General features: G+C 43.4%; 1 long non-coding RNA gene across 4 annotated transcripts in view; it reads right to left on the minus strand.

Moving 5' to 3' along the window:
• The window catches only part of LOC142435945 (uncharacterized), a 78,901-nt gene extending 70,914 nt beyond the window's left edge, over positions 1-7,987 (minus strand). For 3 of the 4 annotated variants that reach the window (XR_012781683.1, XR_012781684.1, XR_012781681.1), the window contains exons 1-2: positions 7,828-7,987; positions 7,491-7,533 (exon numbers count right to left, since the gene is read on the minus strand). This is a non-coding gene — a long non-coding RNA (uncharacterized LOC142435945). The remainder of the gene's footprint in view (positions 1-7,490; positions 7,534-7,827) is intronic. The other variant, XR_012781682.1, reaches the window with a different exon arrangement.
• Between the last annotated feature and the right edge of the window lie 18,859 nt (positions 7,988-26,846).

The following is a 26,846-nucleotide window of genomic DNA, read 5'->3' on the forward strand; positions in this document are numbered from 1 at the left end:
TGCTGACGTTTTGAGTAAAGACGTCTTCAGTAAATAAAAAAGCGGGGGCTGTTGAAGGCCATTAAGACTCAGCTTTGAAACAGCTGATAACTCTCATGAACTATGTGTCAGTGTTTGCTGATTTCTTCTGTGACTTTACGTTTTGAACATACTGTTAAGAACAAGAACAACAAAAAAAAAAGAACAAGAAAGTATGCAAAGTCTGGGAAGATACGTTGTTTAATTTTCTCAGGGATGTCTGCCTTGGCAGAAGACAAAATTGCTATGTGTAGCAAATGTGCTTGCTTAACAATGAGATAATAAACCCCGGGTTGTTTCTGCATGGATAAAAGGAGTATGTAAAACAAACCCGAAGCTTCAGTATTCACTGTTGCCCTCCCAATACTTTTAATCTCTTCTTTTTACCCTAATAATCATTCCCCCTCTTTCAGGACGGTTTGACTCCTGAGCTGGCTCCGACAGCCCCTCCTTGATCAAAATTCTTAATCTAAAGCTTGAGTAAATTTTAACTCCTTCCAGAAAAAAAATTGGTTGGTGTATAGAAAAAAGACCAAACAAACAAATATCCTGAATACTGAAAGTATAACAGTCAAGAGATCAATCATTGCATTAGATAAATCTGCTGAACAATGCCTCTTTAGAGTATTGAAAGGAAAAGATATTACCTGGAGGACTGGTTTCACCTGACCAAAGCAGGCTATTGTCAATTGACTCTTGTGCATTTGAAAGATGAACAAAGGAAGGCTGAAGAAGAATGAATATATTAGAATTGTAGTTCTGGACAAGAATGTCCCACATACCATGGACATGCAAAGGACAAACAAGTCTGTTTTGGAAGATGTAATGTCAGAGTGCTACTTAGAGGCAAGGATGGTGAGAGTTCATATTATATACTTTGGACATATATCAGAAAAGATCATTCCTCGAAAAGGATATTTTGTTTGGTAAAGATGACGGGCAGTGAAAAACATGAATCCCACTACCAAATGGATTAACAAAGTGACTGCGACAAATGGTTCACCAAACCCGAAGAATGATATTCCTGCTCAAATTGCCTAATGCACAGAGAGGACCATAGGGCCATCCCAATCACAAGACACGGCATCCCTTAATGACCCACAGCGCTATGAGGGACAACACTGTGGCACACTGTGGGAAATGTGCTCGATCTGACTTCACCACACTGGGGCAAAACTCTAAGGGCATGCAACAGAGCAGCAAGAGGAGCAAAGCAATGAAGTGCCCGGGAAATACAAAAAAACAGACTGAGTGGCCAAGGCATGGTACCACATCAGACTCAACCAACAGTAAAATACTCCTAATGATCAACGAACAAACCTGGAATGATTCTTAAGTCTTTTCTCTTTTTTTCCGGTGGTTGCTTCCTTTTTTGTTGTTGTTATTTTGCTCTGTCTTGTTTCTGTGCTTATTATTGTCTCCGCATGTCTGTCTAGATAAGATTGGCAGGATAAACACACCAGAGGAGACAACAATGGGGCTGATGGTTCTGGGGGGGGGGATAAAGGAAACAGGGAAGTGGGGGAAAGGAAGTGGCTGTAAGCCTGGGGTCAAGGGCACAACAAGTGATCTAAAATCGACGTTGAGGAGAGTGTAGGATGCCTGGTAGGGCGTGATCAAGGGCAATGTAATGAGAGGAATTACTGAAAACTGATGAAGGCCAAACATGATAGTGGGACAAGAGGAAAGTAAAAGGAAATAGAGGAAAGAAGTAGGAGACAAAGGGCATTTATAGAGTTCTAAATACAGTCATTTACATATGTACACATATATATGACAAAAGGGTAACATATCTATGTAAATATATTTAAATTTTAAGTATAAAAGTAGCAGATAGACATTGGACCTCTACCCCAGTACTCTCTCAATGAAAGAAGACTTTGTTCTAATAACCTGGCATTCCATGATGCTCAGCTTCCTGACACAATCGATTAAGACAAAATGGTGCAGAAGCAAATATGGTGAAGAAAGTTGATGCTGCCTGGCTATCAAAAGATATAGCTTCTGGGGTCCTAAAGGCCATCAAACTGAGAAGCTACAAAGTCCACATGGAAGAAGCACACAAGCCTGTGTGATCATGAGGTGTCAATAGGATCAGGTATCTGGCATCAGAGACACAGAACAAAAAATCCTATCAATTTGAAAGAGGGGTAGTGTGGAGTGAGACCCAAAGTCTATCTGTAGGCAATTGGACACCCCCTTACAGAAGGGTGTGTTACACAGAAACAAAACCAGGACACTTGTGAATATATATAGATATGTGCATACATACATCTATTACATATACAATATATAATCATTATATATAAAACCATTATATATAATCATTATATATTATTATATATTCTATATAATGGATAGACATATAAAGCACAAAAGAATATAGCAGCTAATTTGTTCACACAGCTGTCCAGAGTGCTCAGTTCAACTCACTTCCTGAAACATTTAATATACTGGAAGTCCTTCAACTCATGAGGGCCACTGGGTCCAAGGTCAAGGAAGCAGACAGGTGAGTCTTATGTACGGCAATGCAGGCAGTCTGGACACAGGCAGCAAACAAAGGGCAGATCATCAACAAAGAGCAAGAAGATAGGATCCAACAGTCCCAAGCTCAAGTGATGCATACATCAGCAACATGATGAAGCACTTCTCAAAGGAACCTCAAGCTCTAGTGACATGATCCACAGGTTGTTAGGCCAACACTTAGTGTAGCTCACAAGTTGTGGCAGAGAACTAGCAGGCGCACCCTGATCTGATGAGAAGAGTGCAAGAGAGAGAGAGGCACGGTTTGCCTAGCCATTTATCTCTTTGCCCTCCAATCAAACTGCAACATTATTTATACCATGTTCCTATGAGCCAGGTTGGCACAATAAACTAACCTATCAGAATGGGTCACAAGGATGAGCCAGTTAGGGTTCAGTATAACACCTATGAAACATACAACTTTTCTCTAGTTGTTTAGTGCTCCCCCCACCCCACAATCATGACCCCAAATCTACTGTACGAAACTGGCTAGACCAGAGAATGCACATGGGTACCGAAAAGAGCTAGAAACACAGGGAATCAAGGGCAGATAAACCCATCAGGACCAATAATCAGAGTGGCAATACCAGGAGAGTAAGGGGTAGGTGAGGGGTGAAAGGGGAAATGAACACAATGATCTACATATAACCCCTTCTCAGGGGGATGGACAACAGAAAAGTGGGTGAAGGGAGACATCAGACAGTATAAGACACGAAAAAGCAATAAAAAATTATAATTTATCAGGGCTTCATGAGGGAAGAATAAAATGAGCTGATACAGCGCTCAAGTAGAAAGAAAATGTTTTGAAAGTGATGATAGCAACATGTACAAATGTGTGTAACACAATTGATATATGCATGGATTGTAATACAAGCTGTACAAGCCCCTGATAAAATGAGTTAAAATAAATAAATTTTTTAAAAACATGCGTTCATCCTCAATTATGAGGATGGCACAGGAGAGTGCAATGTTTTGTTCTGTTGTGCAATGGGTCCCAGTGAGATGGCACTGACTCAATGACAGATGATATGACAACAGTCTCAGAAACCACAAATATACACCCAGCGCAAACACAAAGACATTAGTGTGTTATGTTTACAAAAGATATTATTTCTCTCATGAAAAAAAGGGAAGAGGTTTCTTCAGTTAAAAAAAGTTGGAACAAACAAGGTGACAACAAAATCACTGAGGCATTTCCACCCCTCATTAGTCCATTCTTTTGGTGAGCTGAAGGCAGTTCTCTAAGGGCCTCACAGCATGCCAGGTGGCAGAGTACTTTCAGGAACATGGGCTCTAGTCTAAAACAACACACTCACTAAGTGGTGAGCAGCTATTTGTCTGTCTAGGAAACTGTAAATCATGCAGTCCTGTACACTGAGGGTTCAGCTGGAAGTTCAGAGGATCCAGCAGAGCAAGAGACTGACAATAATTACTCACTGGATTGCAGGATGCTTAGAAGGTCTATAATCAATTGAATCAAAATAAAATTTCTTGAGAAACTTCCAGCCTAACTGTAAGATAGATGAAAACTAAAAATTCTGGCAGCTAGAGTATTCACATAAGATTAATAAGCACTTTTTTACTGTTTTGTTGCTTAAGTTCAACTTATTGGGTTCCAACATAACAATAGTTTTTAGAGCACTTAGTAACATTTTCTATGAGACAAGAAATAACCTGATACCCATGTCAGATGACGATATTTTAAGAAAACTATAGACGAGTGTTGATAATGGATCTGAATGAAAAAGTTATTTTTAAAATAGGAAACTGAGTCAGACAATATATTAAAATAAGCATGCATCAAGATTAATTCTAATTCATCCCAGAATTGATTTAACACAAGAAAATGAACACTCAAATATGCCTAGTGATGGGGGAAAAGTCAATTATCTAAATTGACACAGAATGAATAATAAACAAAGTAAAAAGCTTTTCATGTTAAAAAAAAACAACTACAAATCTAACATGAAATAGGTAAAACTCAATATGCTAATATACATTCTTGTAAAAAAAACTTTGAAAATGTCACATGTAAGAGAAAGAGAAAAAAGTTCACCCCATCGCAGAATCAGGATAAACATACATATCCATTTTCACCACTCATATTAAAAATGATACTAGCTAGATTGATCAGAAAAAAAGAATTAATAAAAAGAAGAAAATGACTTCCAAAAAGAAGAAAAGAAAATTCCTTATTCATCATAAATTGAAGATGTCATGTAAAAAAGTTGCCAATTGAAGGCAAACAAGCGGCCATCTAGCTCGGAAACAACAAAGCCCACAGAGAAGTGCGCAACCTAAGCGAATACAAGGTGTTGAACGGACCAGGTGGCAGACACCAAGAACAAAAACCATCATTGTGTGATCACCTTCCTCTAATCTCTGGGGGATGGGCAATGGGAAGGTGGGTGAGGGGAGAGGCCTGGAAGTATAAGATAACATAATAATTTATAAACTATTAAGGGTTCATGGGGGAGGGGAGAGCGGGGAGGGAAGGGAAGGGATAAAAAGGAAAACGAGCTGATTCCAGGAACCCAAGTGGAAGGAGAATTTTGAGAATAACGAGGGCAACTAATGTATAAGGGTGCTTTACTCAATTGATATATTTATGCATTGTGATAAGGGTTGTATGAGCCCCAATAAAAAGATTTATTAAATTTTTTAAAAGTTGCCAAATAGGTCATAAATACTATATATAGGTAGTAAATGTTAAAATGTTCTAGGCAACATTTCAACACACAAAAATACTTGGTACTTAAATCCCTAATGATAAACTGCTAATCTCCAACTCCCAAACCATTAACCCTTACATATTAAGATGCTGACCATCTTTCAAACACACCTATACCCTTCTAAAACACAAGAGGAGGAGGAGGTGATGCTGTTTGCCAGAGAGCAGGGAGAGCCGGCCAGCCTGCCTGCAGGGCTAAAATGGGCAAAAGCAGTACTAGGAGATTTATATATGCAGTTAGCAGGTAGCACACATTTTGCCCTAACAAAACTACTGGTAAACATCCTTAGTTGTTATCAAAAAGGATACTACAAAAACGTGTATGGTACACACACATGCACTTATGTACACACCAAAATCACATAAATAATGAAATTGAAAATAGATTTTTGTGTGTGTGAAACATTTTGAAACAATGATAAGATCTACAAAAATAAAATGGGATCCAACTCAACTATTCAAGTTTGTGAGACAGGTGGGAAAGCCTGGGGACCCCAGGGTGGGAGAGTGCCGACAGCGGGCCAGGGATCCAAACGGCATGCTGACACACAAGTGCACAATGTGAGCATCTCCAACCCATTTTCCTAACAGGACCTCCTCATTGACCACCTAGGTAGTGTCGAGAAAAACAAGTCCCCACTCAGTGGCTGGCCTACACACCTTTTCCAGCATGTGGCTGCCCGGGGTTCAAGGCTAGGGGCGATCAGGGAGTGTGGAGGCAGCTCCAATCATTCCCTCTCACCTCCTTCCTCTCTCCTGTCCTCCCTCCTCTACTCCTGCCCCTCACCCTTCCACCCCCATCTTACAAGGAAGATTAGATCAAATCATCCGACATTGAAGGATTAAAAAGTGACATCACTATGAACACTTGGCCACCACAAGCCAGTTATCCCTGTGGTAACTTTTCCAACACTTCCTGCTGAAACCCCAACAGGTCAGAGGGATCTAGAGGTCCTTCTTTCATGGTCTAAATTCCTACTAAAAATCAAGATCCAGTGAGCTACAACAATTTCTGCTCCAGGGGAGGTTTCTGTCCTCCCTCAGCTCGCCTTAGGACACCTACATTACCTTTACCAGGTGTACCGTCCCAGTCAAACAACCCACCTGACCCTGCTAAGTCCCTGCCTGCTCCAGGGAGGAGTCCCAAGGAGGCTGCAGCTAAGGCTCAAAGGGAGCACAGCAAGAAATGCCAATGCAGCGGCAAGGAGACCTACTGTGTGTTATGTGCACAAGATGCTCCAGTAGGTCCACTCAGACTCCAGTATCTCGTTCAGGGCCATGAGCGTTGTGCACTCGTTGATCAAAGACACCTTTGGGCACATCGCCGACCAGGCATCTCAACTGGCACATTCCAAACTACTCCACCATCACAGCCTGCGACATCCTGGTGACCATGAGCCTGCTGCTGCCTGGACAGCTGGCAGAGGCGCCTTGGCCAAGGGCCCCAGGGCCAACGCCCACTACACCAGCCCCAAATAAATTGTCCTTCAGCCTCACAACGTTCAAACGCCAAGGGCCCATTTCAGGGTCACTTCCAGTTTCATCCCCCAAATAGAGGTTGAACACCTTAACATTACCTTGTTTTTGGTTCCTTTGTTTCAGTTTGGTTTTTGATTCTTCTGTGCATAGTTTAGTTAGATTACTTTTGTGATGGAGAGCATCTTTCTTTCTTTTTAACATGTTTTGGGGCACTTAATCCACATATCCCACATAATCCCACAATTCAGCCATCTTAAGCATTCCACAATCATTACCACAATCGATTTCACATCGTCTATTTTCCCACTATGATTAAATCGCCTTTAAGCAGACTTATTAGTCACCTTCAGTTGTAGTGTTCAGTCCCCTCAATCCTTCATTCTTACTCCCCAAGTCCCCTCACCCTCCCCAACTCCGCCAGCGACCCACCCCGACCCCACCCAGGCATCCTTACAGACACTCGCATGTTATTTCATCTCTAGGCATCCACTCCTTTTGTGCTTCACAAACTGAACCCAACAGAAACAATAAAGAATAGAAAGGAAATGAAATGGGAATGATTTTAAAAACCTTAGTAATATATAGATAGAAATAAAAACAGAGTAAGAAGAAAGGGCGGCCACCAATATTTTAAAGCCAGGGAAGACGTTTCTGTCACGGACCAGCAAGAGATCTTGCGCCTAGAACAGACTCTGGTTGGGTCCAGAGAGAGGTCAGCAGAACAAGATCCCGGGCTCACCTTTGAGCTGAGGAGGCGCAAGGAGTCTCGGGAGGAGGCATCGCTGTGCGGAAGGAAACAAGGGAGGGGGGTTAGGAGACCCGCAAAGAGAGAATCAGGGAACCCCGAAGCCCCAAACCCCAGCCGGGATCCCCTTTCTCCAACAGGGACTCCCACCATGAACCACAACCAATCTGAAAGCAGGGAAATAGGACCGGCCTTGGGGACACCCGCCCACCTCTCACCAAGAGAAGCGCTGGCAGGGTTCCTGGGGGAGAGAAAGGGCGCTTGCACCCTAGTCAGCTGGACTAAAACAGCCTCCGCCCACATACATGTCCCGGAGCCCAGAGCCTCCCACCTGGGAGCGCCGGCAACAGGGTGCTCAGGCTGTGGGCGCTTCTCTGGCACCGCAAGCAGAGCACCGACAGTGGAATCCTTGCAGTGAGTTGCAGTTCAGAATAAGACACCGCCACTTCCGGCCCTGTCTGGGCGTGACCCGGGGTGGGAGGAGCTGGCGGGGTCAGAGAGGGGTAGGGGTCTGCCTTCACTTCCTCTCAAGGCAGCTCTTTCCCCGCCCATTTCTGCTGAGATGCCAGCACAGGCGCCTGGTGAGGGGGTGGGCGGGGCCTGGCCGGCTTGGGGCGGGGCTCGGGGAGGAGCCAGAGAGGAGAGAGGCGGTCCACGCCAAAGGGTCCACACCTGTGGCTGAAACTCCAGCGGCAAAGACTCAGATAACAATGGCTGAGGCACCAGTAATTTGGCCCTTTGCAGAGGGAGTGCATGGGTGACATGGTTGAGATAGAACCATGTACGTTGGGTGTGGATGTGCATCCTCCTAACAAACTGGAAACACCCAAACCCCCAACTCTGCCAAAGTGTTAATGGGGCTGAAGCAAGAACTGAGGGTCCCTGCTTAACATATGAGTTCAAACAGTTACCGTACCATGGGCTCAGAAGATAAAGGGGGGCCTGGCCTCTATCACTTTCTGTTTATAAGGACAGGACTCCCTCATATGCAAATTATCTTTCAGGCACTAGGGTACAATTTCACCCTTGGGGTGGGAAAACTATCAGTTCTCTTCAGACAGGGCTGTGGGTCTCTTGGGAAACAGAGCTGTGGTCTAAAGATGCTATTGCTGTGTGTTCTGCTGTGCCTGTGACAGTTCCCCAAGGTGAGAGATTCAGATATCCGACCTGGGTCTATGGAGATAGTTGTGACTGACATGGAATTTTCTTTTTTTAATTTGCAGGCGTCCTGTCCCAGGTGCAGCTTCAGGAGTCGGGTCCAGGACTGGTGAAGCCCTCCCAGAAGCTGTCCCTCACCTGCATTGTCTCTGGTTTCTCCATAACAAGCAGTGGTTACCCGTTGGAGCTGGATCCGCCAGACCTCGGGGAAGGGGCTGCAGTGGATGGGGTGCATAGATTATGGTGGTAATACAGGTTATAACCCGTCCTTCCAAAGCCGACTCTCCATCACCAGAGACACATCGAAGAATCAGTTCTCCCGGCAGCTGAGCTCCGTGACCGCTGAGGACACGGCTACGTATTACTGTGCAAGGAGCACAGTGAGGGGAAGTCAGTGTGAGCCCAGACACAAACCTCCCCTGCAGGGAAGACACTGGGCAGCAGGGGGCGCAGAGAACCCAGCCTTAGACAGGCACAGATGGATGACAGGGAGGATTTCCTGTTGGAATTAGGGCTTTCTCACTTAACTCTTAGCCTCCCCTGGCACAGGTTTTCATTTTGCCATCTTTTTATCTATTTTACATTGGGATGCAAAGTTCAATGTCAGTAGTTTGAAATCACCAGCTCCTCCAAGCGAGAAAGATGAGGCTGTTTGCTCCTCCAAAAGATTAACAGTGTCTGACACCCTACGGAGCAGTTCTACTCTGTCCTAGAATCACTGTGATTCGGGATTCAACGGTGCCAATGGCTTATAGTTATCGAATTTCTGAATTTGCATCTTGTTTTGTTTATTTATGTCCATTAATTTGTTTTCTGTGTATTCTGCATTGTGTTTAATCATACTTCATATTATTATCAGGAATTGTTCTATTTTTAAAAATTGTTCTATTTTTTCCATCATCCTGGTCTCCACAAAACTTCATATATCGTATTCTCATTTTAATTATATCATCCTTTTCTGTGACATCTTTTATATTATTTTAAAAATCTTTCTTAACATGTTAATGGTTTTCCTTTTAAATATATTTTTCCTGATTGTGCTCCAATTTACAAGGTTCTTTTATAAAAATAACCTTATTCTCCCTTCAAGTTGAATTACTCCCCTTCTTGTGTACTGCACACATATAACTGTTGATTTCTGTTAAACCAGTGTCGGAAGTCACTGACAAAAGCTCAGCTCACACACAGGCTCTGTGTGCAACAGTAGTTTGCTCACAGAGAAGAGACAGAGCCGGCTCACCATCAGAGTAGGCAGCAGTCCTCACAGCCAGTGGTTTCACTCTGTGGCCAGTGCAGGGAGGGAGGTTTGCAAGCATCCCTCCTTTGTGCTGCAGTTGAAGAACAGCAAACATAGAGAAATAAGGCTGTGCTGTGAGCTGAAATCTCCTTGAAGGCAGGGAGTAGGTGTTTTTTGTTGTTTCTTGCTGTATTCAATATAATGCATATGACAAGCAGTTTGCGTGTTCAGCATGAGCCACAGGGCGTGTTGCAGGACACCAGCTACTAAAGAGTGCTTTTGGATCCAGAATATCCTGAGAAAGGCAGTCAACTGACAAGATCCTCACATTCCAGTAGCCAGACTGACACATCTGAAGCACACCTAGGTCTGTTATGGATTCCGAGGAAGGGCTGCTGACTGCACTTGGACTGCCTGCTTCCTCAATTTAAATTCTTATTGGAGTTTATCTCATGTATTTTGTCATTGGGGGATAGCATTCTTGAATTTCAGCGATATGTTTTTCTTTTTGATGGTAGATGAAAGCCAGAATTGATTAACATAAAGAGACAGCAAGTAGAATAAGGGTTTCTGGGACTACAGTGGAGTGGTGGTGGTGGTGGAATAAAGGGAGATGGTGCCACTAGTTGAGAAAGGAAGATGATGTTTTCAAGCTAATTGGGGTAGCAGTTGTATAATACTGCTTGATGCACTTGAACTACGGATGGATATGACAACTGCATTTGCCCCCAATAAAACAGATTTGGAGGAAAAGTGAGACAATAAATAAAATATTAAATAAAGAATATTTATTCCATTGCTAACACTTTTTATAAATTCAAATTTCTGGCTTATATCATAATCTCTTTTCTGATTGAATATTTTAGCTAGTCTTTTGAAATGTTGTACCAGCAACACTCTCCATCAGTTTCTAATTGTGAGTAAAAAATGAAAACTATGTCATATTCTAAGTTATTTTTATCATATATGTGCTACAAAATAATATTTTCAACATTCTTCTCATACATAATTCAATGGAGAGGTACATAGTTTATTGTGCCAACCTGGCCGATAAAGACTTATGGGGTCAATTGAAGGGCCGAGGGATAAATGGCTTGGTGAGCCTCGCCTTTCTAGTTCTAGGGTCACTTGTTTTCTGATGGTCAGACAAGGGTGCAGCTGCCTTAGACAGTTCCCTGCTTCATCTGGCAAGGCTCACTTCCTGCAAGAACATCCCTTAAGAGAAGCTGCATGGACCTACCCCCATGAAGCCCTGAGTGCTAGAACAGCTGAGGGGTGACCCTGCCTGTGCTGAGATGCTTACACATTCTCTTACTTGGCTTTCTTCCTGCCATCGGCCTCATTGTGCATGTTTTGTGAGATGGAAGAAGACTTCGTGGATTGGTGTTGGGCATATGGGCTAATGTTGGAGTTGTGGGCTTGGGTACCACTGAGTTAGGATGTTTTCTTGATGTGCACTTAACCTTTATATAAAACTCTCTTATACATATGAGTTTCTGTGGATCATTTATCTAATGTACCCAGACTAACACAAATGGCATTAGATTATTATTGTGTTCAACAATTACCAACAGCTGCAAAATTCCCTCCCAAAAGCATCACAGAAACCCATAAAAAGAATTCTCACTTGACAATTTCTTCCTTAACATGGAATAAATAACTCTATAACTCTCTTGCTTGAATTACTTTGAATAGAAATCTGCTTTAAGTATGGTTCCTATTTCTGTGGACAGAATGAACCCTAACCTCTGTTTAATACTTTGATTGTCTTTCAGGCAAATGTCTTTCTTGATTGATATTTTATTGTGGCATATATCTCATAACAATATCTATATAAATATCTACATGAATCGATCTCACTTCATTTCACTGCAACCAATTCAGAGTGTTCGCAACTTGTATCATTCTCTATGGCCCAAGCTTTTCACGGTGAGTGAGAGTCAGTGTGAGTCCAGACAGAAAACCAGTCTCAGGGAGAAAGCAGACTTGCATGGATGCTAAGGACCCACCAGCTCTGGACCAAGAGAAGACAGAAGTGAAGACAGGAGTCTGGGTAAGGACTGCAGTGCCTGGTCAGCTAGAACTGCTGTGCTGACCACTATGGTAGCTCTACTGCCCATGGCAGGAAACCTGCAGAGACAACTCCAGGTAATACTCCTGACCAAGAGTCTGAAAGCTCAGTACCAGAAAAGAATGTTGCTGAGGTACCCACAGATGTGGAAGACAGTGTAAGTCCAGGAAACGCCTCTTGCTGTTAGCAGGCGCCTCTCAAAATACACTGAGCCCAATGCCCACCCTCGGTACTAACTCATGAGAGGATAAATGCACTTTTTCTTATTTCTGTGGTTTCTTTTAACCACACAATAACCATATTGTTAGGAAACCTTTTATTCCAACTCTAAATCTAGAACATAGGGTTAAAGTATTTTTACTCCTTTCTAAATATTCTGAAATATCATAGGGCCAAGGAGCTTTATGGATGACATACTCTTGTTTCCCTATGTGTTCAGATGTATGGAAAGATTCAGGTAGGCCTGGTCTTGTTACCTAAACATCGTTAGGATAGAGATTGTCTTTAATTTCAATAGAACATCTGGGTATTTTGATGGAAATGACATAAAGCTACATTAAACATGAAATCTGCACAGATGTTTGTATGATTGCTAGAGTGAAGACCTCAGGGAGAAGACTGTATTCTCCCATGGCTGTCAGGGTAGCCAGCGCCTCACAAATCATCCCAGGTCTGGTAGGCACAATTGTACAGTGATAATAATTAAAGATTATAGTAAACTCATAGAGAAATACAGGCGATAGAAGAAAGAGTAAAATGATGGAATCAGACAAATTTCATGTTAGCATGCTCACCGTAGCCCCGCTCGGTGATTCCCATAGAGATGGGAGACCTGAGGGCAGGAGAGTGAGGGGAAGGAGAACAAGGGGAGAGGGGACACGGAAGCGAGGACCGCAGAGGAGAGCACCACGGGAGAGAGATTCTTTATTTCTAACCAAGATTTATATACCTTTGAGGGTGTGCAAGCCCCCTAATTTCAGGTAAAGACACACATCACAGGGAGGGGTCATACTATAGGTAATACAGTAATGAGAGGATGAAAATCTAGGGGTATACAGGCAATAGGAAGGGGAGGGATTGGGGTATACCTGTGCCAAGATGGACGGATCTCAGATTCAGGATGGCAGCCTAACTTTGGATGTCACTGAGCAGGTTTGACCACTTCTCTGGCTCTCCATGGAAACAATTACCTCCCACAATACGCTGGCAAATAGCCTCTAATGTTTGGCATATTTTTAGGGAAGACAAAGCTGGGGGAAAGTCTTTTTAGATTACACACTTGGACACCACCATTCTGCCCTTTCCACCTTTTTACATACAACCGCACCTCCCACATGCAAATGCCTAATATGCATTCAGATGAAACCACAGCATACATGTACTTAAAGTCATATGCCTTCTCACCCTGGAGAGCATTCCTTTATCATGAATCTCAGCCACATGAACATGAATTGTGTATGGCTTTTCTTGTTTCTGGTGGCAACTCTGGGAGGTGAGTGCTTCAGAGATTCGTACATGAAGTCTGAGATTACAGCATTTGAGCACACGACTCACTGTGTTTGTCTTTATACCCAGGTATCCTGGCCAAGGTGCAATTATGAGTCAGGTCTTGGACTGGTGAAGCCCTCACAGACCCTGTCTCTCACCTGTACTGTCTCTGGATTCTCTTTAACCAGCTATGGTATGTACTGGATCTGCCAGGCCCCAGGAAAAGGACTGGAGTGAGTTGGTGATATACGGGGTGATGGGAGCACAGACTATAATCCAGCTCTCCAGGCCCAAGTCAGCATCACCTGGGCACCTCCAAGAGCCAAGTTTATTTAAAACTGAGCTCTGTGAATCCTGAGGACACAGCCGTGTATTACTGTGCTAGAGACACAGTGATGGGAAGTCAGTGTGAGCCCAGACACAAACCTTAGTACATCAGGTCATGGTTTAAGCAGATGCAAGAGACTTAGGTCAGTGATGCTTTCCTCTCAGACGCTGTGGTTCCCTCGCCTTGTCAGCACCTCTCTAGGGACCATTGTGCAGAGTGTGATTCTAGGGAATCTCCAGGCATCTGACCATACTTCTTTTTATAGGGATGGCCTTTTTTACCATCTACCCAAAGGCAGACTTCACAACAATATCTACTCAGATCTCAGTTTACAATTCAGGACACTAACTAGTGCCATTTGTTGTCAAGTTAAAAATATTAAAAGAAAACCAAACCCAAACGCACTGCCATTATTTCAATGCCAATTTATAGTGAGTTTCTGATTTTTACTGATGTAGAATCCCCGTCTTTCTTCCATGGAGTGGCTAGTAGTTGCAAACTGGTGAATGCAAATCTTAGCACAATGCATAACCACTATGCCACCAAAACTCCTTATAAAAATATTAATGCAGTATAAAATTCTTATGTGAGCCTCAAATTTTCTCCAATCCATCAGCTGCATGTCCAATATTTTCATTCCAGTGAATACTCACAAATATATGTTTATGTAATAATTTTAACTTACAATAACCTGCATAATATTTTGTTAGGGATCTTTAAGTTGGCTTAAGTTCACAGTGATCACATGAACAACAGTGAGGTGGTTAGTTTATTGTGCAATGTAGCGGATAAACACGTGGTGTTAATTGAAGGGCAGAGTGCTAAATGGCTCGGTGAGCCTCATCTTTCTAGTTCTCGGGTCTCTTGTTTTCTGATGGTTGGACCAAGGTGCAGCTGCCTTAGCCAGTTCCCTGCTTCAGCTGGCAAGGGTTACTTCCTGCAAGACATCCCTGAGAAGAAGCCACATGAACCCACCCCAATGCACCCTAGATACTGGAGCAGCCATGTTGAGACCTCTGCCAGAGCTGAGATGCTTACACATTAATTGACTCAGCTTTCCTCCTGCAGTCGGTGTCAATACATGTATTTTTGAGATGGAAATGGACTTTGTGGATTGGTGTTGAACGTATGGGCTAATGTTGGACTTGTGGGCCTGGGCAGCACCGGTTGGGGATGTTTTCTTGATGTGCACTTGCCTTTATATAAAACTCTCTTATACATATGAGTTTCATTGGATTTGTTTCTCTAAAGTACCCAGACTAATACTAACAGGATGAAATACTGCCCGAAAGTGCGCCATCCTTACAATCATCCCTCTCTTTGGACTCATCATTGCAGCCTTATGACAATCAGTCCCATTGAAAGTCTCTCACATTTTCATTGACATTCTACTTTACCAAGTACAAGATCATTCTCTGGGTTCTGGTTCTCCTTAATGTCATGCCCAAATAAGTGAGTTACAATCTTATTTGAATGATTACAAGAATTAAACAAGATGTGTTTACTCCAAGACAGACCTGCTTGTCCTTCAGGCAGCCCATGACAGATTTAATATTATTCTCTAACACCATGTGCTATTCTGGGTATACTAGAGAAACAAATCCAGGGAGAAACTCACATGTGTGTAAGAAAGAGTTTTATATCAAAGAGTATTTGTATATTAAGAAAACATCCCAGCTTAGATCAAGTCCATAAGTCCAATATTAGCCCCTATGTCTGATATCAGTCTATAAATTCTTCTTCAGATTCATGAAACACATGCAATGATGTAGATCACAGGCCGGTGGGTGGAAAGTCTTGTGGTTCTTATGGTGATGGAAGCATCTCAGCACTGTCATGGGTCTGCACATGGCCCGTCCAGTTCCAGGGCTCTAGCTGCATCAGTGTAGCTCCATGTGGCTTTGTAAACAGGAATGTCTCAACAAGAAGAGATGCTATCTGGGTCTGGCTTCCAGGGAGATATTCATCTCCTTTGCACCTACAAATGAAGTCATCAAGCTGAGATCTCATTGACAGGCTAGACTCCATCCCTTCCCAAGTTGATAAGAGATGATGAAACTGCCACAACATAACCCAAATGCATCAATTCCTTGATATGTCTTATGGGGTATTTGGCCATTACAGGAGTCACTCTTAGTTTTCACAATTCTGGGAGGTGTTTCTGGCACTGAAGACGGTGCCCAGGGTTACTACTAAAATCACACAATGCATTGGACAGAATCCCATATTAAACACTCAAGGAACAAATAATAGTAATAGTATTGACCTAGAAGAACTCTACATAATGTCTTAAGACCAGTCAACATACACATAAATATTCACCTGTAGGAAGTAAAAGTAGATACATGTAAATTATATGTAGTAGAACCTGGACCACAAAACTATGTGGGCATGATTAAATGCTCAACTTCTAGCCAAAAGGTTGGCAGTTCAAAACCACATGGTGACTCAGTTGGTTAAAGACCTGATAAGGTTATCCCATCATTATTACAGAAAAGAAAATCCTTTCAGAGAGTTCTCTTTCATGTAGGGTCACTAAGAGTCTTTATGTTCCTGCACCCAAACAACCTTGGATGCTTAATGTTCTATAAATACGAAGACAAGACTTTTGCAACCAATATTTAACCAAGGCAAAATGAAATTCCACATAAGAACAATTATAAAGAGTGTAGTCTGTTACATATTTCCTTTTGCTACGGAAAATAAAACATATATCCTTTCCCCAGCACTGTCATTCAACTTTGGAAGAATATTGTGTCTTTTCATTTAATTTTGATGATGTTAAGTGCCACAGAATCAATTTCAAATCTCAGTGATTCAACGCAAAACAGAACTGAATAATGCCTAGTTCAGCACCATTATCACAATAAATATGTTTGAGCCCATTGTTACAGCCACTGTGTCAGTCCATCACCTTCTTCTTTACTGATCCCCTTTATCATTGATGATGTCTTTCTCAATGGACTGGTGTCATGATAACATGTTCAAGTACATGAAACTAAGTCTCACCATCCTTCATTCTAAGGAACTCCCAGGCTATGTTTCCCTCACAAGAGATCTGCTTGTTATATTGATAGCCCAGTCCATGGTACTTTCAACATTCTTTTCCAAAAGGTAAGTGAATGGCCATAAATTTGGTTATGGACCCCTTATTCATAGTCCAGGGCTCATATTCATATAATAATATTGAAAGTATCACCACTTGGCTTCTCAAAGTGACATTTAAAAAGCCCTTAATATGGGCTTCTTAGTATAAAGATATACAGAGATGTGGTGATGTAATGGGATAAGTATTGGGTTGCTCACCACAAACCAGCCAACCATTCCTCCTAAGTAAGATGAGGTTGTCTTTTCCTGTTATTATTTACAGTCAGAGAATTTCTATGAGCAGCTTTAATCAATCTTATAAGGTTCCCATGAATCAGGACAGGTGCACTCGCAGTGGGTTTAGTTTTTGAGGAAGAGATCATTCATTTCCTAGCTCAGTTGCGTGGTTTACTGATTTTCCCTCAGTGCAGAAGAATGTCTGGCGTGTTCATAGCTCTCAGAACTCAAATGAATAAATTAATGCACACACTAGTGGATGCATTTTTTCAAATCAAACAATACAAGGTACACTGGAACTCGGATAATTTTATGATTGCAAATATTAGGATCTGGGAGGGTATAAATTCAGTGTATGCCTGTGGGCCACCCCACTCTCATTGCTTACATATCACTGCCATACAACGTGCTTCAAGAACCAGCTCTGGAGAAGCTTCCATGTGGAGCTGTGAGCCCTGTCAATTAGCACACTCTTAATAGTCATCCTCTGACCCTCTGATAACAGCCAGTAACACTCATAAGCAAAAGCCTGGTGTGGTTTATTATTTAAATGATATGAACACCCACCCCACCCTCAAGATTCCCCTCTGGAACCAGCAGAATTCCAGAGCCTGCTGTACCAGGGAGACTCTGATACAGAAAGGTCTGCTTGCATTCTTTTTCTCATTTTGATGGTACTGTGTCTCCCATCGTGTCAGTGGCAGGGAGATACAGTAGGTCACAGCAGTTTTAATGACAGGTGGGATATTTAATACTTGTTTTGTAAGTCTCCTTGTGTCCCGTCCAAAGTGAAGCTGCAGGAGTCAGACCATGAGGTGGTGAGGGCATCACAGACCCTCACGCACACTTGCACCATCACTGGGGACTCAGGCTCCAGAACCAGCGCTATTTGGGAGCAGATCAGGCAGCCCTGGGAGAGGCCCTGGGTGGATAGGAAGGAGCTTCTACAGGTAAGAGTGATTTAGCGAATACACACCATCCTTCAGAGATCATCTATTCATCAACCCAGACACATCCAAGAACCAGTTCTCCCTGCACCTGAGCACTGTGGCCGTGGAGGACCCGGCTGCGTATGACTGTGCAAGAAGACACAGTGAGGGAAAGTTAATGTGAGTTCCCATATAAACCACCCTGCAGCACAGGGTTGGAGTTGAACTGAAGGGAATTCAGGGTAATGGGTGTGCTCAGGCCCAAAAAGCACAGGCCCAGGATCCAGGAGTAGGTGCAAGTGAGAGCACAAATAGGATGGTCTGCTGTGGTTTTTAGTTTATTTTGTTCAAACAAAATTTGGATTTTAGCAACAGATTTAGTAGGAATTCCAGTAGGAACCATTCTATTTTCTCTTAATGTAAAAGAAAACGAAGATGAAGCAGAAGTAGTAGAATTAGTAGAACAACAACGAGAAAGGGATTGCTGTAAAACTTTATAAAGGAAATAGTAGCATAAGGTAAAAAGTTGTGGAAAGGGAAAACAAATATATTCCATGAAATAAGTGCTAAAAAGTGGTCAGGTGGAAAGCTGGGAAAACCAGGGGTAGAGAGTAGGGTTAGCCTCATTGGAGTTCACAATGACTGCTCTTCACTATAGTTTGCTGGGTCATTCAAGCCTGTGTCCTCAGGTTTCAATCCATTAATTTGCAAGGGGAAACTGTTTTCAAATCTCTCTTGAGTGGTTCATCTGCCTTTCCTTTATGAAGCATATTATGATTTGTGACCATTGGACTTATGTAGAAATAAATTCTTTTCAGCCTCTTCCCTAAAAACTGGTTGATTTATATTTAGAAAAATCAAATCAAGTGAGTCCATTCTGGGAGCTGTTTCCAGAGGAGAGTACCTTAGGAATTCAGACATGAGAGTGGGGAGATGCTCCTCTTGAACACATGGCTAACTGTGATTGTCCTTGTTACCTTGGGTCTATCTCAGGTGCAACGCTAGAGGCTGGACCCCAAACATACAATTCACATCTGTCCAGTCACTTAAGACTGATATAAACCCTATAGAGCACTGGTTCTCAACTTGGAGGATCGATACCCCTTTGAAGGTCGAACTACTCAAGGTAATTAGTTTATTGTGCCTACCTGGCCGATAAACACATGTGGGATTGTTTGAAGGGCCGAGGGATAAATGACTCGGTGAGCCTTGCCTTTCTAGTTCCCAGGTCTCTTGCGTTGTGATGGTCGGACCAGGGTGCAGCGGCCTTGGCCAGTTCTCTGCTTAAGCTGACAAGGTTCACTTCCTGCAAGACATCCCCAAGGAGAAGTCGCATGGACCTACCCCAATACAGCCCTGGAGCAGCCGTGGCAGACCCCTTCCAGCACTGAGATGTTTACATGTTCTCTGATTTGGCTTTCCTCCAGTCATTGTGTGTATTTTGTGAGGTGGAGGAGGACTTAATGGATTGGTGTCAGACATGAGGGTTAATCTTGGACTTGTGGGCTTGGGTACCACTGCGTTGGTATATTTTCTCGATGTGTACTTAACCTTTATATAAAACTCTCTCTGATACACGAGTTTCTTTGGATTTGTTTCTCTAAAATACCCAGACAAACACCGTTTTGCAGGGATCGCCTAAGACCATCAGAAAACACATATTTCTGATGGTCTTAGGAACCAAGACACCAATCCTCTATCTGTCTCCAGGCAGATCCTCCCACATGCAAAAAACACCCACATATGAGTAACTGGCGTAATGATATCATAACTCCAACCCAATCACATACACCCCGTACAAATGCAAGTGTGTGTGACAGGGTTAGTGCCATAATGTGCTTTTGCTTACCAGTAACACATGTGTAGAGAGCAGCTACTTTGTAGAGAGCAGCTGCTGTGTTGAAAGTATCTAGTCTGTTAAAAGCAGCTACTGGGTTGGAAGCAGCAATACTGGAAGTAAAACAATACTTCATGAATTATAATTACAGGGTAAATGTAAAATCATGTACTGTGAAATCAACTACTGCAAAAATATGTAAACATCTGAACCATGGGAACTTAATTTGGACGCTGAATTGGAAACTCACAAGGGCAGTTCTACCCTGTCCTATAAGCATCCCTCTGAGTCCATATTGACTCGATCGCAGTGATTGATTTTTTTGTTTGCTTGTTTTATTTTTTTGACAATTCATGATTTATCCATGGGGGCAGAAAACCTCACATGAAAGCAGGTGTAGTAGTTACATAATTTCATATTCACCTGATAAATTAGTCTAGGGGTGAAGGTTAGCCTGTCATTCATGTCACAGCTCCATGATGCTTCCTGGTGGGCTTGACCTTCTCATGAGAATTCTGGGAACTTCCACTCTTTCTCCCTGGAAGTTGGCCAACTTCTTTCTCTCTGCTTCACCTTCACACTGTTCAGAGAGCCAAAAGAGCCACATAGAGACCTGAGCCAGCACTAAGAAAGTCTACCGCCATTGGATACACAAGAATTTTCAGCCACCGACCTGTGATCCTTCTGCATTCAGCATCATTGCATGTGGTGCATGAGTCTGAAGAGGAATATATGGAGTAGTATTGGAGTAATGGGCTAATATCAGACTTATGGACTTGGTCTGGACTGGGCTGAGATGTTTTCTTGATATCCAATTACACTTTGATATAAAGCTCTTTCGTATACATTATGAGTGTCCCTGGATTTGTTTCTCTAGCCTACCCAGTCGAACAGGGCAGGTATTTCAAGAGAAGTCCCCTTTTCTTTGCAAAATCTAGTCTCTGTTTCCCAAGATTTAAGGATATGGCGAGTCCATCAGAACTGGCAACATAAATCAGTTTAATTCAGTAAATATTTGCTGATAAGTGACTTTTTTTTTGATTCCTTATAAAGTTAGGCGACAGTTTTCCATCGTCTGTGGAATGATCTCACCAAATTGGGAAATGTAACAATATTGAAATTCTTGTATCTCCGTTTTCAGCCAGCAACTTTGGAATCTGACTAGAACTTTCATAATGAAATTATCTAGTATAACAGCCATAAAAGAAGCATAGTCTTTATGGATGCAAATTAATAGGGACATGCTTCACTTTGATCTGTCCCATAAGCACTTGTTGTGAGAGACCCAACAGACAAGAGTTACTTGGAGGAATTAAATTTAAAATCCAGACCTCGCAATTTGGAAGAGTCTCTACAAATATTCTGCCCATGCACTTGAAACCATTGGATTGATAGAACCTCTGGTGAGTGATAAATTAAATTAGCAGAGTGGGGAAATCATGATATGCATAATTGAATCGAACTGTCATGTTTAACTGCCCCAATAGCATTCAAGCAAAATAAAACAAGATAAAAGCACAAACTCCAACTCTAAGGACAGTCAAGTTTAACAACTCCCCTCCCCCTTCTCCCATCACGTTTTAGTGCTCCCGCTTGTTTTATATTTAAATTTTGTTACTCTGACATAAAATTTACCTAGAGCATTTGATGCCAGCTACTTCTTTTTTCCTAAAGGCAGTCTTCATACATGACAATGCTTTGGGGAGCAGAATGGCCCTTCACCTCAAAGGTCATTAGTTTCGGTTCTTGCGTCAGCACCATTAACACCGTGGCAGGGTTGAATGGCTGGATGGTTCATGTTAGTGAGGAGGATGCCCCATCTGGGGAATCTGATCACAAGCTTACACAGTCCACGTACGTTGTACATCGTTTTATGTCTCCCATGCACACTCTCGGTGCTGGGAGAAAGTACCGTTTCTGCCCTCAGGTGACTTGGCCATCATTATCAAAGTCTGAGGGCCCATTGTTGCGGGAGGACTATCACTGGCTCCTCCCTGCGCCGCCCCAGGCCCCGCCTCTGGCCCCGCCCCCAGCCTAAACAGCACTCTGGTTCTTCCCTTCCCCAGACACCTGGGTGTGTGCATCCAAGCCAATGGTCCGGTCCAGAACCGCCTCAAAGGTGAAGTGAAGGCAGAGACCAACCCCGCCGGCTCCTCCTAACCCGGGTGCTCAGAGATGGGGTGGAAGTGGCGATGTCCCAGCCGGAAGTGTGGCTTATTGGGCGCGTCCTAGCGTCCTACTTACTGTGCGCTGCATGTGGTGCGAGAGAACCTCCTGGTACCTTAGCTCTGCGTAGTAGCCAGCGCTCCCAGGTGAGGGGCGCTCTTTCCCAAGCATGTGCGTGTGGGCAGCAGCCAGTTTGGGGTACCCTGGTGCACACAGAAGTCCCGCTGGGGTGTAAGCGACCTTTCTCTTCTCCTCACCTTCCCCAGGGGACGCTCCTCTCCTGGTGAGAGGTGAGCTGGTGTCCCATCCCCCAACTTTTGGATTGGTTGGGGTTCTTGGTGGAAATCCCTGTTGGAGAAAGGTAATCCCAGGCTGGGGGTCTTGTCTTCGAGGTTCCCAGGTTCGTTGCCTTGTGGGTTTCTGCTCACCCCCCTTTTCATTGTTTCCATACATCGATACCTTCTCCCAGAGACTCCTTGCACCTCATCAGCTCAACGGTGAGCCCTGGGGTCTGTTGTTTCTCTCACTACGAAGAAGAGCACGCGTCTCCAGAAGCTAGTGGCTGCAGCTGGTGCGCAAAACATTAGGGCTTCCTCCGGAGGTTTGCTAAGACTTGTCACCTGTGCGGTACCTTCTTCTGAAGCAGGGCCGGGGGAGAACCCAAGGTCCAGTTCTAGAAACTCCCTGGCTCTTAGTGCCAGCTGTTGTGTGGCCGCAGGGAGCCTCAGCCTTGTGGGTGTAGAAGTGGTATTCCAGTGCAGCCACCATGCACTGAAACTGATTGGCATTCCCAGGTTGCTGGGCTAAGCCCTTCCAGGACTGGGGCCTCAAGGAGATGGCCCAGTTCGGTGGCTCTTAGTGAACACCTTGGCAGCTGGCAGGAGAAGAAGAGACACACCCTGCCCTAGAAAGATTGGGTTCAGTGACCTGGAACTCAGTCAAAGGGAGACCCAGTATTTTGGGGAAAAGCTTATAGGTCTCTAGAAGGGCCAGAACCCTTCTAGGGTTCGTTGGAAGCCTTTACTAAGGAAAGCATAGGTTTCTTATGTTTACAAAGCTTCCTCCATCTATCTTGCCACCCAGCTGTGTTGTCAGTCTGTGGAAGCTGGCAGCCAGTCCATTGGAGTTATCCAGACCACCCACAAAGATGTGGGGGAACCCTCCTATCAAAAAGAGTACAGATATCCCAAAGACTTACACACTCAAATTGAGCCTGGATTGGATTGGGCTCCTTCTACCCTCCTGCTGCTCTGGCCTCTTTTGCTCTCACCTCTTCTCTCTACCTGTAAGGCTGGCTCTCCCTCCCACTTAGATTCTTTCTGCAGGTTCTGCAGCAGACATTAGAGCTGTTTAACCCCTTCCTCACCAATTCTACTGTAGTTTGTTCATGTTCTCTTATGTAATAGTGGGTCTCATGGATTTTACACATTTTAATTTAGCTAATCCTCTGGCTTTAGACGAAGGGCCAGCTCTAACCTTTCTTACCTAACTATTCTAAACCCCTATGATTTCCTGTTCCCTGCAAACCACACCTCCCTCAATAAATCTATAAATTAAAGGTCTCACTCTGTCTCTTATCTCTGTAAAACCTGAGATATGGTGGCCTGCACGGGGAAGGTGGGGGGCTGTCGAGGCTAGGACTGGAGTGGCACTTTCCTTTCCCTAGCCTCTAAAGTTCCTAGCAGCCTTCCTGGACCCCCTTCAAGCCAGTGAGCCTAACAGAGGGATCTCCACATCTTCAGCTAAAGACCCTCTGACAACACATTGGTGAGTGTTAAATCCAAAGCTCCCTACTTCAAGGTCATCTGCTCATTTTCTCTTGGCCTTTCTGAAAATGTCCACGTACCAGAAAGCTTTGCTCAGTCAGATTGTCTTCCCAGCCCCGGGGGCTTAGGTGGTAATTACCCAGTGTAAGGATGCTCTCCTGTTTTACTACCTCATATAACAGAGCTCACATTTTCACTCAGCATTTTAAAATGGGTTGTAAGAATGCTCAGTGTGTTAGTCCAGGTAGGCTAGAGAAATTCATAGAAAGTCGTGTGTATAAGAGGTTTATATAAAGAGAAATTGTACATTAACAAAGCATTCCCACCCAGTCCAGTTCAAGCCCATAAGTCTGATATTAGCCCATATGTCCGATACCAATCCATGAAGTCCCCTTCAGACGTAAGAAACACATGCAATGATGCTGAATGCAGGATAATCACAGGCCAGTGGGTAGAAAGTCTGGATTCAGTGGTGGTGTAAGCATCTCAGCATTGGCAGGGGTCTCCATGTGGCTTCTCTAGTTCCCAGGGCATGGGGTCTATCAGCATAGTATCATGTGTCTGGTCAGTAGAGCGTCTCTAAGAGAGTGAGCCGAGAAAGAGAGAGAGAGAGAGAGAGAGAGAGAGAGAGAGAGAGAGAGAGAGAGAGAGAGAGAGAGAGACTGTCTCCTGCCTCCAAGAAGGAAATTCCGGAATTCCAAAATTGTCAGGAGAAGGCCGTACCCACACAGGGGCCATTGGTTATATTTTGATTGGCAGGCTGGACTCCACCCCTTCAGTCTTAATCATCAAATTGTCAAATGTTTATATAACTACCACACTAAGCAATGGCATAAAATACTTCTAGTTTGTGTACTGGCAAACTTCAATTCACTCGGTCTTAAATCAGTTATTCATAGGGGAAAATTGATTTTCTCATGTAATAATGCATGACTGCAGTACAAATTGGACAACAATTCAAGATGGTCACCAGGTGGTATACTTGATTTTAAATTTTTTCAAGATCTCAATAATTTCTTTTTAATCTACAAAATATATTCTGATATTCCGTATATCCAAGTTTTCTCCTTTGTGCTCAACCTCATTTATTTCAGAATTGTTCCACTATGCAAGTCCTACTGGTTCAGGAGAATGTTCCTCTCTCAGACTAAGAATCAGTCTGTGATCCTTCTGTTCATGATATGCCGCCAATTTCAGTGCCTATTGTCTCTGACCAAACTGCAGCTGTGCCTTCTTTCTCCCCTCCCCTTTACAACCTCCTTCAGGTTTCTCCAACCCACAGGATGCTGCTACATTCTCCCAGTTGCCAGACTGTAACCCTATATCTCTTGCTATAGTGTCTCATTCTTCTTCAGCCTTCCTCCTCACCACCTCCTCCCACTCCTGCCTTGTTTCAACACCCTCCCACCACCTCTGAGCCCACACTCTGTAATCCAGTATCCCCTACCCTGTTACCTCATACACTTTCTACCCAAACTCCTCCCTTGTCCATACCATGATTGTCCAGTCCTCCCACCTCTCTGTCACCAGTTCCCCTCCCACCCTTGCCATGTTATAAGACATCTGACACCTGTCCCCTACTGCCAGCACCATCTCCAACTCTCATTCTTTTATGTCCAGCCCTCTCCAGCACAAAGACAGCTCCTTCAAATCCAAAGCATCCATGCTCAATCCTATCCCCCCTCAGTACCCTCTGTGATGTTGCAGGAGCAGAGAGGCTAGTAAAAATTCAGATCCCTTTTTTGTTAAATTATTTTTCAGGCTTAGGAAAACATCTTAGATGCTATACATTGGACCCAGACACTTACATTAAAGAATTTAAATATCGGCTTTGCAGATGCTGCTGCTTGAATTTTTAGGGTTTCTGGTCCAGCCACGGTCACCCCTACTGTGTTTTTCGACATAGCTGTCAATGGTGAGCCCCTCGGCTGCATCTCTTTCAAGCTGTTTGCAGACAAGTTTCAAAGACAGCAGAAAACTTCCGCACTCTGAGTACTGAGGGGAAAGGCTTTGGTTATAAAGGCTCCTTCTTTCACAGGCGCATTCCAGAGTTCATTTGCCAGGGTGGTGATTTCACATGCCATAATGGCACTGGTGCAAGTCCATCTATAGAGAGAAATTTGAAGATGAGAACTTCATCCTGAAGCACACAAGTCCTGGCACCCTGTCTATGCAAATACTGGGCCCACTACGAACGGTTCCCAGTCAGTTATCTGTCCCGCAAAGACTGAGTGGTTGGATGGCAAGCACATGGTCTTCGGTCTGGTGAAAGAAGGCATGAATATTGTGGAAGCCATGGAGCGTTTTGGTTCCACGAATGGCAAAACCAGCAAGAAGATCACCATTGCTGACTGTGGACAACTCTAATTAAATTTGATCTGAATTTTCATGTTTTATCTTAAGCACCAGACCATTCCTTTTGTAGCTTGAGAAATCACCCTTCTGTTCCCAATGTGCTTGCAGTATCGTTTAATCTTGTGCTCTCCCTCCAGTTACTCAGGTTTCCTACTTTCCTTATTTCTCCTGTGTCTAGCTGGAAAGCAGAGTTAAGTTTATGATTATGAAATAAAAGATAAACAATAAAATAATTTAAATATCTCACTCAGTCATATGATCTTACCTGTCATGACATCCATATGATTTTAACAACTATCTTGACCCCTGAAGATCGGGAGAGAATCTGGATAGCTGCACAAAGAGAGCTGATGAAGGGTATGCCCAGACTGGGTTAAGCCCGTGGACTTCAAGGAAGTTCCCAAGCACAACCCTAATTAGAATTATCAGATGATCATGAGCACCCAATTCTTCAAAATGATATGATTTTCATCTCATTGAGGGCTTGCCAAAAGCCTCAAATAAAGCAGCCAATTATGACAAAATTAGGGAAATCATTTAGGAACCAAATGAAAATTCTGCCAAATTTCTGTCACATCATCTTCCAGAAGGTTTAAATATATGAAAGTAGACCCTACTACACCAAAAGGGATCATTGTACGTCACTCAAATTTCATCTCACAATCAGCTCCAGACATTAAAAGAAACCTTA

Source organism: Tenrec ecaudatus (assembly GCF_050624435.1).
Source record: "Tenrec ecaudatus isolate mTenEca1 chromosome 15 unlocalized genomic scaffold, mTenEca1.hap1 SUPER_15_unloc_1, whole genome shotgun sequence".
Classification (NCBI taxonomy): domain Eukaryota; kingdom Metazoa; phylum Chordata; class Mammalia; order Afrosoricida; family Tenrecidae; genus Tenrec; species Tenrec ecaudatus.